Here is an 11,999-nt window from a genome sequence, read left to right as displayed (position 1 = left end):
TCTTGCATTGTTAATTGAAAGATAAATAGGTTTCCTTCCAAGGTGAAGCTAAAAGGAAAAACATATGTAGTAGAAAAAAATTCACCTTCTTCATAAATCTAAAAGGGAGAAAAATATTGCTCAAAATCAGCCACATGAAAAACACGCCGGCTGCTAGCTTGACTTTAGTGGAGCTAATTACCATCGAATCAACAAAATCACAAAAAATTTCGCAGAAATATTCCCCCAACCAGAAATCCTCTGTCGTCGGCGAGCTGTAGATTCTCCCCCTAAAAAATATCAAAGACATAGATATGACAACAAAATAAAACACCTAATAAAACTTTCGGAGTTGCTGGTGTGAATTGCTTGGAGAAGAGTTGGGGATGGAAGAAGGTTGATGCCTTATGGAAGAATAAATGACAAAGGGTATGAAGGGTATAATTTCCTATTTCTGGGTACGCAATACGAGTCAGAATTACTATCATACAAAAATTGTACTCCCTCCATCCCAGCTCAAGTGATTGATTTCTTTTTAGCAATTGTTTTGCGAAGATGATACTCCCTCCGTCCCCAAAGAGTATGAACTATTGTTTCCTTTTTAGTCCGTCCCTGAAGAGTATGAACTTTCTAATTTTAAAAAATTTAAACAACATCATTTTATTCATAACTTATATCATTATAATAATGTGGACCCCATTCTGCACTAACATTATTTCCACTATCCTTTATCTCTCTCTCTTTCTTACTTTTCTCCTTGTTAATTAAAACTCGTATCGAACTCAACGTTCATATTCTTTGGGGACGGAGGGAGTAATAAATAGTTAAAGTGAAGAGAACGTAAGATTAAAGAGAATAATACAGAAGAGAGTCATATCTACATTATTCTCTTACTTACTTTATTTTCTCTTCACTCTAACTATTTATTACTTCCTCCGTCCGCCATCAGGAGTCTCATTTCTTGGCGGCACGAATTTTAAGAAGTGTTAAGAAAAGTGGGTGGAAAAAAGTTAGTGGAATATGAGTCTCACTTATACTATATATTAGTATTAAATGGAATGTGAGTGGAAAGTGAATTGGGACTCCTATTCGCGGACAACCTAAAATGAAAAAGCGAGACTCTTATTCGCGGACGTAGGGAGTATCATTTTCCTCAAACACGTGTCGAAAAAGCAAATAATCACTTGAGATTGGACAGAGGGAGTGATTTACAAATCCATGCAGTTCTAGCCTATTTCAGCGGGCCTCTAGATGGGCCATACCAAAAACAAGGGCTGGTATGGTGGCTAAAAAGGTTATAAAAAAGACGGAATTACTCTATCGTCTCACTTAAGTGGAGCATTTCTAATTCGACACTCAATTTTATGTAGTGTTGTTTTATGTATAAAGTATAGATAATAAGTGAGAGAGAGGGAAAAACTAGAGAGAGTGATTTTCTGTATTTCAAAATGTATCATTTAGATTGGGACATCCTAAAAAGGAAAATGTGTACCTTCGAGTGAGACGGAGGAAGAATGGAGATACATATCTATTTCTAGGTATTACTAAGCCATAATAGTTCAGTCTTTTCTCTCTCTCTTCATTTATATTGGCGGTAACTTTCTCACCTTTTTTATTTCATTTACATGATCTTACACATTTTCTAAAATTATGATCTTTATTTTATCATGTTGCTTCATTTTTCGTGAATAGAAGGTATAACATATAGTTCATTTTTCGTGAATAGAAGGTATAACATACAGAGAATGTGATTAAAAAAGAGTACCTCAATGAATTAGAGGTTTATCCAGATACCTCATGTGCAATTTATTTTCATGAAGTATCGCAAATATGCATCTTATATTGTTCATACGCCATTTTTGCAGTTCACTATTTTATTTACCAATTTTATAAATTATCTCATCTAAGTTTTGTTAGAAATTATTTATCATCATATATTCAAGATTACATAATTGAATATAAATAAAGCAAGATCTTCGAACATCATGTATTTCACGTAAAACCATAAACATAATAGGATCGAAATATACCTTAGCGATCCATAGCGGAAGCGATTGGGGAAGACAGAGAGAACTTCCTCGGACTTTCTTTGGCGTAGTAGCGCAACTCCAACTCCTAGGATTTGTTTCTCTCTCTTTCCCTCGTTTATGTGCTCTCTGTAATGTGTGTGATTTGATGGGATCCCACACTTGTATTTATAGGCAGAGAGAGTACAAACCCTAATTCTAAAAACATTAAAGCCCTTTCTATCAAAGTGGCTATTTAATTAGAATGTTTCTTTTTGACCAAGTAATACCAAAATCAAATTACATTATTCATAATCAACTAATAATTTATCACGATTTGATTTTGTTAGGAATAGCATATCAATTAATATATGCACGCGCTTCTTTCCTAAATAGTCAAAGGAATGAAATATTCATTCCCATAAAACTACATAATATACTTTTACCATTAAGGTAATCAACGACAGATATATATATAGGGTCTTGTTAGGTTGAGATTATTTACCTTAATTGAGAAATGAGATGCAATATGGGCCACTAATCCATAAGATTCATGTAATGTCAACAGATAACACATTATGTCAACAAGGGGGTATAATTGTAATTTCATTAATAAAAGGCAGAAAACATAAAATTATATTTCAAACCATTTTCTAAAATCTTCTCCAAAACTATCGCTAAAAACATGCAAATCTTCATACAAATCTTCATAAAATCGAAGACCTGCAAATCTCGCTGAAAATCTGCTGATCTTCAAATTTCAATTCGTAGACCTTCAAAATCGAAGAGCAAAATCGAACAGTTTTGTGCAATGACGATAGAAAAGCAAAATCGAAGACAATCGGCTGAAGCGACGATTGTAGCTGAATCGGCTGAAGCAACGATCGAAGAGAATCGACATTCCAAATCGGCGGTGGTTGAAGCGACTTCTTCAGGTTGATGAATTTTGAAAATCGGCATTCAAAATCGTCGTTCATCCGAAAATTGAAGAATTTTTTAACAACAGACGACTAATTCGATGGAGTTTGGTTGAATCTGAAGTTTTTAGGTTGATTTTATCGACTTCGATTTTGTTTTTATGCTTTATTTGTTGATGCCCAGTCAAATTTGTTCCTAATCAGTTTTTTTTTTTTTTTTGCTTTTTCATTTTTAGGTTCGAGTACACTTCATAATCAAAGCCTAAGGTGTTATCTGATGGATTCTTCATCTTATTCAGAGTCGACGTCGATGAATGTTGAAGGTATTTTGGTTTGATTTTCATTAACATGACTTTTTTGTACTTTGTTGGTGAATTATACTCTGTTGACATAAATGTAATTTTTGCTGACATTCTATGTAGAATTTATTGATATCATGTATACTCTCTGTTGCTATCATGATAATTTCTTGTTCACATAACTGCAAATCTGTTGATATTTGAATTGATGTGCATTCCTACTGACTTCTAATTTGTTTGTCATTCCAGTGGTAGACATGTTCTATTATATTACAGAGATTCTGTGTTGAACTAGGCTAAAGTTTTATTGAAAGCACGAAATGTGAATATTCTGTATTAAAATATTTATTGCAGAACTTCACAAGAAGGAGACATGTGAAGCTGTCACCATGATTGAAACACCACCTATGGTAATTGTTGGTGTCGTTGGGTATGTGAAGACTCCTCGTGGTCTTCGCTGCATAAATACAGTTTGAGCTCAGCACTTGAGTGAGGAGGTAAAGAGAAGGTTCTACTAGAATTGGTGCAAGTCAAAGAAGAAGGCATTTTCCAAATACTCGAAGAAGCTGGAGACTGACGAGGGGAAGAAAGACACCCAGGCACAGCTGGAGAAATTGAAGAAATATTCTTGCGTCATTCGTGTCCTGGCTCACACTAAGGTATAAACTAAAAATAAGTAGTGATAAAATTTCAAAAAAAGGAAATTAGTTTATACCTTAGTGTGAGCCAGGACACGAATGACGCAAGAATATTTCTTCAATTTCTCCAGCTGTGCCTGGGTGTCTTTCTTCCCCTCGTCAGTCTCCAGCTTCTTCGAGTATTTGGAAAATGCCTTCTTCTTTGACTTGCGCCAATTCTAGTAGAACCTTCTCTTTACCTCCTCACTCAAGTGCTGAGCTCAAACTGTATTTAGGCAGCGAAGACCACGAGGAGTCTTCACATACCCAACGACACCAACAATTACCATAGGTGGTGTTTCAATCATGGTGACAGCTTCACATGTCTCCTTCTTGTGAAGTTCTGCAATAGATATTTCAATACAGAATATTCACATTTCGTGCTTTCAATAAAACTTTAGCCTAGTTCAACACAGAATCTCTGTAATATAATAGAACATGTCTACCACTGGAATGACAAACAAATTAGAAGTCAGTAGGAATGCACATCAATTCAAATATCAACAGATTTGCAGTTATGTGAACAAGAAATTATCATGATAGCAACAGAGAGTATACATGATATCAATAAATTCTACATAGAATGTTAGCAAATCTGCATTTATGTCAACAGAGTATAATTCACCAACAAAGTACAAAAAAGTCATGTTAATGAAAATCAAACCAAAATATCTTCAACATTCATCGACGTCGACTCTGAATAAGATGAAGAATCCATCAGATAACACCTTAGGCTTTGATTATGAAGTGTACTCGAACCTAAAAATGAAAAAGCAAAAAAAAAAAAAAAAAAAAAAAAAAACTGATTAGGAACAAATTTGACTGGGCATCAACAAATAAAGCATAAAAACAGAATCGAAGTCGATAAAATCAACCTAAAAACTTCAGATTCAACCAAACTCCATCGAATTAGTCGTCTGTTGTTAAAAAATTCTTCAATTTTCGGATGAACGACGATTTTGAATGCCAATTTTGAAAATTCATCAACCTGAAGAAGTCGCTTCAACCACCGCCGATTTGGAATGTCGATTCTCTTCGATCGTTGCTTCAGCCGATTCAGCTACAATCGTCGCTTCAGCCGATTGTCTTCGATTTTGCTTTTCTATCGTCATTGCACAAAATTGTTCGATTTTGCTCTTCGATTTTGAAGGTCTACGAATTGAAATTTGAAGATCAGCAGATTTTCAGCGAGATTTGCAGGTCTTCGATTTTATGAAGATTTGTATGAAGATTTGCATGTTTTTAGCGATAGTTTTGGAGAAGATTTTAGAAAATGGTTTGAAATATAATTTTATGTTTTCTGCCTTTTATTAATGAAATTACAATTATACCCCCTTGTTGACATAATGTGTTATCTGTTGACATTACATGAATCTTATGGATTAGTGGCCTATATTGCATCTCATTTCTCAATTAAGGTAAATAATCTCAACCTAACAAGACCCTGTATATATATATATATATATATATATATATATATAGGATTGTGATCAATTGAGATTTTTTATGCTAATTGAGAAATGAGATGCAATATCAGCCACTCATTTTTATTAAATGAGTGGTCCAGATTTTGCCACATAAAAAATAATTTTAGATTAATTTATTATGAAAGGGTAGAATAGTAATTCCATGTTTTAGTTAGGAAAGGGGTTTAGATTCATCCTCTTCTCAATTACACGAAGATCTCAATCTCACGAACCTGAGCTTCAGTTTTTGAATTTGTGTTGAATTGAGCAGATCCGCGAGCTGAAATCGAAGCTCGGAGAAGACGATGCGGAGAAGGCGAAACTGGAGATCAAGATCGGCGCGGCGGAGGCGGATGATCAGGATCTGGATGGCGGCAAGGAAAACTGAGCTTCAATTTTTGAATTTGTGTTGAATTGAGCATCTCTGCAAGCTGAAATCGAAGCTCGGAGAAGACGATGGAGAGAAGGAAAAACTGGAGATAGAGATCGGGCGGCGAAGGCGGAGGATCATGATGTGGACGGTGGCGGGAAGAGGAGAGGCGAGGTGGCCGAATTCTGGCGACAAATCCAGCTCTGCCGGATCCAATCCGAAGGAAATCCTCGAAATACAATCAAAGGAAAATCCTCAACGCCTCCAGACAAGCCCTCTATCTCTCTCGCGCGCGGTTTAACACCGCCGCTGTTCACCGCGCTTCGCCGCTCCTACTGTACGAAGCTCCGAACTGTTGATTCGAGTATGGATTTGGAGGTATTAAGCTTTGCATTATCAATTGTGTTGGATGTGAACTGATTTTTAGTGAGAGAAATTGCTACCTCTGTTTTTTCGCCGGAGCTCTGTGTAAAAGTCGACTATTTTGAGGTTCATCTTCACGATTTTCGTTGTTTTTATCAAAATGCTTGAACATTTGGGAAAAAATCTGAAAATGCTGATTTATGCTCATTTCAATGCTGAATTTCGCTTTTATCTCGCGACTTCAGCACAGATCTTGCAATTTTTTATTTAATTCGATTTATGCCTCTCAAATCTGCTTTGTAAATCACTTGCATTTGCTCGTTGACATAATAACGTTTGTTGTTGACATGAATTATATAAGTCGTTGACACAAATTTTATGAAAAATGTTGTTGACATGAATTATAATGTAAAACATTGTTGTTGATATGAATTATACATAAAACGTTGTTGTTGACATAAATAATATAGGTTGTTGACATGAAAATATTTGTGGTTGACATTAATTATTGTGTATATGATTGTTGATGATGCAAAGAGATAATAAGTGATTGTTGTGTTCATATGTTGAGCAATAAATGAAGTGTTTGTTCACTGTAAAAATTGAATATAAATAGTGTGATTGGTGGTGGTGAAAGATGTGGAGAGTCATGTTGTGGAAGGTGTGGGAGTTGTAGATGAGATGGAGCTGTGGGTGATGGTGAGAAGGGTTGAGTTTAGGTTGTATTTTTTGTGTATTTGTTCGGAGCCATGCTGGGTTTGGTGTTTGTCAATATTTGTAGATTTAAATTTGCGTGTGTTTAATTATACGATGAAATTTGTGAAATATATGGATGCAGTTTTTAATTTGATTATGTTGCTGGAATTTTTGAGTTGTGTAGATAAGGTGTTTGTGATATTGCCTAAAATAGTATTGTTGACATAAATTATATAAGTTGTTGACATGAAAATGTTTATTTTTTACATGAATTATATAGCTCGTTGACATAATAACGTTTGTTGTTGACATGAATTATATAGATCGTTGGTATAAATTTTATGAAAAATGTTGTTGACATAAATTATATGCAAAACATTATTGTTGACATGAATTATAAGTAAAACATTGCTGTTGACATAAATAATATACGTCGTTGACATGAAAATATTTGTTGTTGACATAATAGTTGACATAAATAAAGTTGTTGTTGACATCGTAGTTGACATAAATAAAGTTTGTTGTTGACATTGTAGTTGACATAAATAATGTTTGTTGTTGACATTCGATATTCTCGCTATTGATATGTGAATTATAAGTGTTATTTGTTAGTTGTTGACATTTTAATACGAGTTGCTGACATTCGATATTCTCGATATTGACATGTGAATAGTAAGTGTTATTTGTTAGTTGTTGACATTTTAATACGAGTTGTTGACATTCGATATTCTCGGTATTGATATGTGAATTGTAAGTGTTGTTTTTTAGTTGTTGACATTTTAATACGTGTTGTTGACATTCAATATTCTCGGTATTGATATGTGAATTGTAAGTGTTATTTGTTAGTTGTTGACATTCGATATTCTCGGTATTGATATGTGAATTATAAGTGTTATTTTATTGAATGTTGAAGATTTGAAGATTTGAATGTTGAAGATTTGAAGATTCGAAGATTTGAAGATTTGAAGATATGAATGTTGAAGATTTGAAGATTTGAAGATTTGAATGTTGAAGATTTGAAGATTTGAGATATGAATGTTGAAGATTTGAAAATTTGAAGATTTGAATGTTGAAGATTTGAAGATTTGAAGATATGAATGTTGAAGATGAATGTTGAAGATTTGAAGACTTTGTAGCTACAATTTTAGAGAAGATTTTAGAAAATAATTTCAAACATAATTTAATGAAAAGACAATTATATCCCCTTGTTGACATAATGTGATATTTGTTGACATTTTGTTAATCTTGTGGATTAGTGGCCCATATTGCATCTCATTTCTCAATTTAGCTAAATAATCTCAACCTAACAAGACACTATATATATATATATATATATATATATATATATATATAGGGGTGCATTATAATGATAACCCCAATTTGTGTGATAACCCTATAACTAAATCTCCACCACACATTTTTAAAATATGTGGTCTAGATTTAATCTAACAAAACTATCATTTTATCAAATAAAACTATCATTTTCGGATATATTAAGGGCAAAATTGTCATTTCATTTTAAAATTTGGTGGGAAAGAAGAAAACTTGACTCAAACGCTCCATTCAATTTCTCTCACACTCAGACCCTGCATTCAATTTCTCTCACACTAAAACCCTCTGAATCGCATTTCAAACCCTACGAATCAAAGGAAAAATCATCACAATTCTGGAATATGTTGAAGGAAAACGCTCAAGCATCATCGAAGAAAGGTTTGATGAAGTTTATTACTTATTTCACTTTTGATTTTGCTCGATTTATCATTTTGCTGGAGATTTTCTCGTTTTTTTTAGATTCTATAGTTTTTTAGTGTAGATATTTCTTATATTTATACAATATCGTTTATGCATGACAATATTGGGAACAATCTATATATTTAGATTTACATTTTGTTGTGTGTGCTGCTGCGGTGTGTTTTTCTGTGTTTGTATGTGTGTTTTGCTTTGTTTATGTGTGTTTTGCTGTGTGTGTGTTGCTATGTGTTTGGATGATCTGTTTAAATGTAGAAATAGCTCTTTTGCTTGATAAAATGATACTTTGGGTGCATAAAATGATAGTTTCTGAAAATGATAAAATGATACTTTGTGAATAGTGTTTTGTTCTACTTAAGAGACAAGTTATGCTCTCTCTGCTTTTTTGAACTCATTGAAATTTAGAAAATGATAGTTTCAGAAGATAAAATGATAGTTGCCCTTGATAAAATGTGTGTGTGTATGTGTTGTTATGATAATTTCTTTGATTTCTCTGTTTTATAATTTGTTTCAACCTTTGTGTGTGTGTTGCTATGTGTTTGGATGATCTGTTTAAACGTAGAAATAGTTGTTTTGCTTGATAAAATGATACTTTGGGTGCATAAAATGATAGTTTCTGAAAATGATAAAATGATACTTTGTGAATAGTGTTTTGTTCTACTTAAGTGACAAGTTATGCTCTCTCTGCTTTTTTGAACTCATTGAAATTTAGAAAATGATAGTTTCAGAAGATAAAATGATATTTGCCCTTGATAAATTGTGTGTGTGTGTGTGTGTTGTTGATAATTTCTTTGATTTCTCTGTTTTATAATTTGTTTCAACCTCTGTGTGTGTGTTGCTATGTGTTTGGATGATCTGTTTAAATGTAGAAATAGTTGTTTTGCTTGATAAAATGATACTTTGGATGCATAAAATGATAGTTTCTGAAAATGATAAAATGATACTTTGTGAATAGTGTTTTGTTCTACTTAAGTGACAAGTTATGCTCTCTCTGCCTTTTTGAACTCATTGAAATTTAGAAAATGATAGTTTCAGAAGATAAAATGATAATTGCCCTAGATAAAATGATTGTTTCAGATTATAAAATGATGGTTTTACATTATAAAATGATAGTTTCATGGGATAAAATGATACTTTGACTTTATATAATGACATAAACTGTTTAACACACTGAAATCTTTTGTTTATTAGGAAAGAACATTCGTGATGATGATGATGATGATGATGAAGATAGAACATTAGCAGAAGAAGTAGAACATATAAGAAATAAGAAGAAAAGAAATAATGATGATGCAACTGATGGTAAGACAACTTCAAAGAAGGGCAAGGAAAAAGTTGTTCAAGATAGTACAGTCATTAAGACAACAACTTTGGCAGGAAGAAGGAATACTGACTTCTTCGTTGACATGCTTGAATCTCTAAACAAGAATCAAAGAAGAGCTGTTCGAGAGATTGGGTTTGGCGCACTCCTAAACTTCAATATAAGAAGTTTCCCAAGAGCATTGGCGTATTATTTGATCTACAACTTTAACCATAAAAGTTCATCAATTGAGTTGAACAGTGGGGAATCACTGTTTTTAGATGATGAAGATGTTCACATAACTCTTGGGTTCCCGATTGGATCTTTACCTATTAGTAGAACCAAATTTAAGAAAATATCCACATCAAAACTGAAATTGCTAGATTCTGTAAAGGTGGAGAGAAAAAAATGGTGCCAAAGTATGTTGTAGAGCAGATGGAGAGAGACAAAGAAGGTGGTGAGTTGTTTAAATGGACTTTAATGGTTCTCATGGAGTATGCCTTGATTAACACTCCTACTGATGGAAATATGAGGCCAAAAATTTTAGATTACATAGCTGATGTTGAGAAGATCAACAATACAATTGGTGTAGCTATGTCATATCTAGATTGCATGAAACACAAAAGAGGTGGAAAACCAACACAGCAAAGATATTTACCGGGCCAGTTATCTTTGTAGTGGTAAGAATATATTTGTTTTCCATTGTCTATGAATCTATTTACAGAAAAACTAATATTTAGTTTTTGTTTAATGTAGGCTTGTTATGTGGACAGGATTGTCTTTGAAAAAAAAATGGTGCCAAGATGTTATCCAACAGTGAAAGGATGGACTGCCGAACTGTTGAAAGAAAGACAAAGAGCAGAAATGGACAACTCAGATTTTGGTTTGGGTCATAAGTATGACCGATATAAAAAGCAGCCACATGAAGAAAATGATGAAGATGACGAAGATGATGAATCTCAATATGTAGAAGTTTTGAAGACAAATGATCATGATGAAGTAGGGAGAATTTCATAAATGAATGGAAGGGAGCTGCCAAGGATGTTAAAGCCTCAATGTTGATGATTGTTGATGTCCTTGAAGCAGCGCCGGATAAACTCAGGAATCTCAATAGCTTTAAGATAATCTGTGATACAACGAGAAATGCAATGGGATTGAGAGAGGAAGGTGTGCAGCATGTTATAGAAAGTTAGAATACAATGACACAGGCTATAAACAATGATGAAACTGATGATCCTGAATGGATTGATATCATGATTGAGCTAACTAAAGCTGCTGAGAGGACATATATAGTGAAAAATAGGAATGAGTTCCCTACCTTCACTCTGATACCTGAACATGACTACAGTCCTAATGAGAATGAAGAGTTTAATCGGGAAAAGGATATGGAGAAGGAAAAAGATGATGAGGTGGAAAACGAGCAAGAGAAACAGAATGAAAGCGAAAAGGAAATGGCTAATAACGCAGCTCGAAAAGAAAAGGAAAAAGTTATAGAGAAAGAAGTTGAAAATGAAGAATATGAGGTAACTTTTAAAAATGATAGTTTAAGTACATAAAATGATTGTTTATATGGTTAAAATGATATAGGTTTGATGATGTTTTTTGGTGGTTTTGTTTTATTTGAAAACTGATACTTTTGCATCATAAAATGATAGTTTAAGCGGATAAAATGATACTTTTGCATCATAAAATGATAGTTTCGAGGAAAATGATAGTTTAAGAGGGTAAAATGATAGGTTCTGTGAATAAAGTGATACTTTTGTTTCATAATGATAGTTTTAGATTTTTTGCTGATAATATGATAGTTCCTATGGGTAAAATAATATCCCTTCTGTCAATAACAATTTATATTTTTTTTAAATGAAAGCATGACAGAGTTGATACCATAATATCCACTGTCATGGAGGATATAAATGGTGAAATTGGAGATGATGAAGTTTTGAAACAGAGAGAAGAAAATTTGAATATGACAAAAGGGAAGAAGATGGTTTCTCAAGAACCTCCAGTCGAAAAGGAGAAAGTGGTCAGAACAACAAAGAAAATTGTTGAAGCAATGTGCTCTCCCTACAATGTCAGAGCGGTAAATCAGAAAGGAAAACTGAATAAAGAAGAGAAATAAATAATGTACTGGTAGATGACACATGAATAAAGTGAATAGTAAGTTTTGAATTACATAA

This window comes from Salvia hispanica, chromosome 1, assembly GCF_029641045.1.
Source record: "Salvia hispanica isolate PSC_SH4W2 chromosome 1, Shi_PSC_v1, whole genome shotgun sequence".
In the NCBI taxonomy this organism is placed as follows: domain Eukaryota; kingdom Viridiplantae; phylum Streptophyta; class Magnoliopsida; order Lamiales; family Lamiaceae; genus Salvia; species Salvia hispanica.
The sequence above is the reverse complement of the archived record's forward strand: the minus strand, read 5'-3'. Positions refer to the sequence as shown.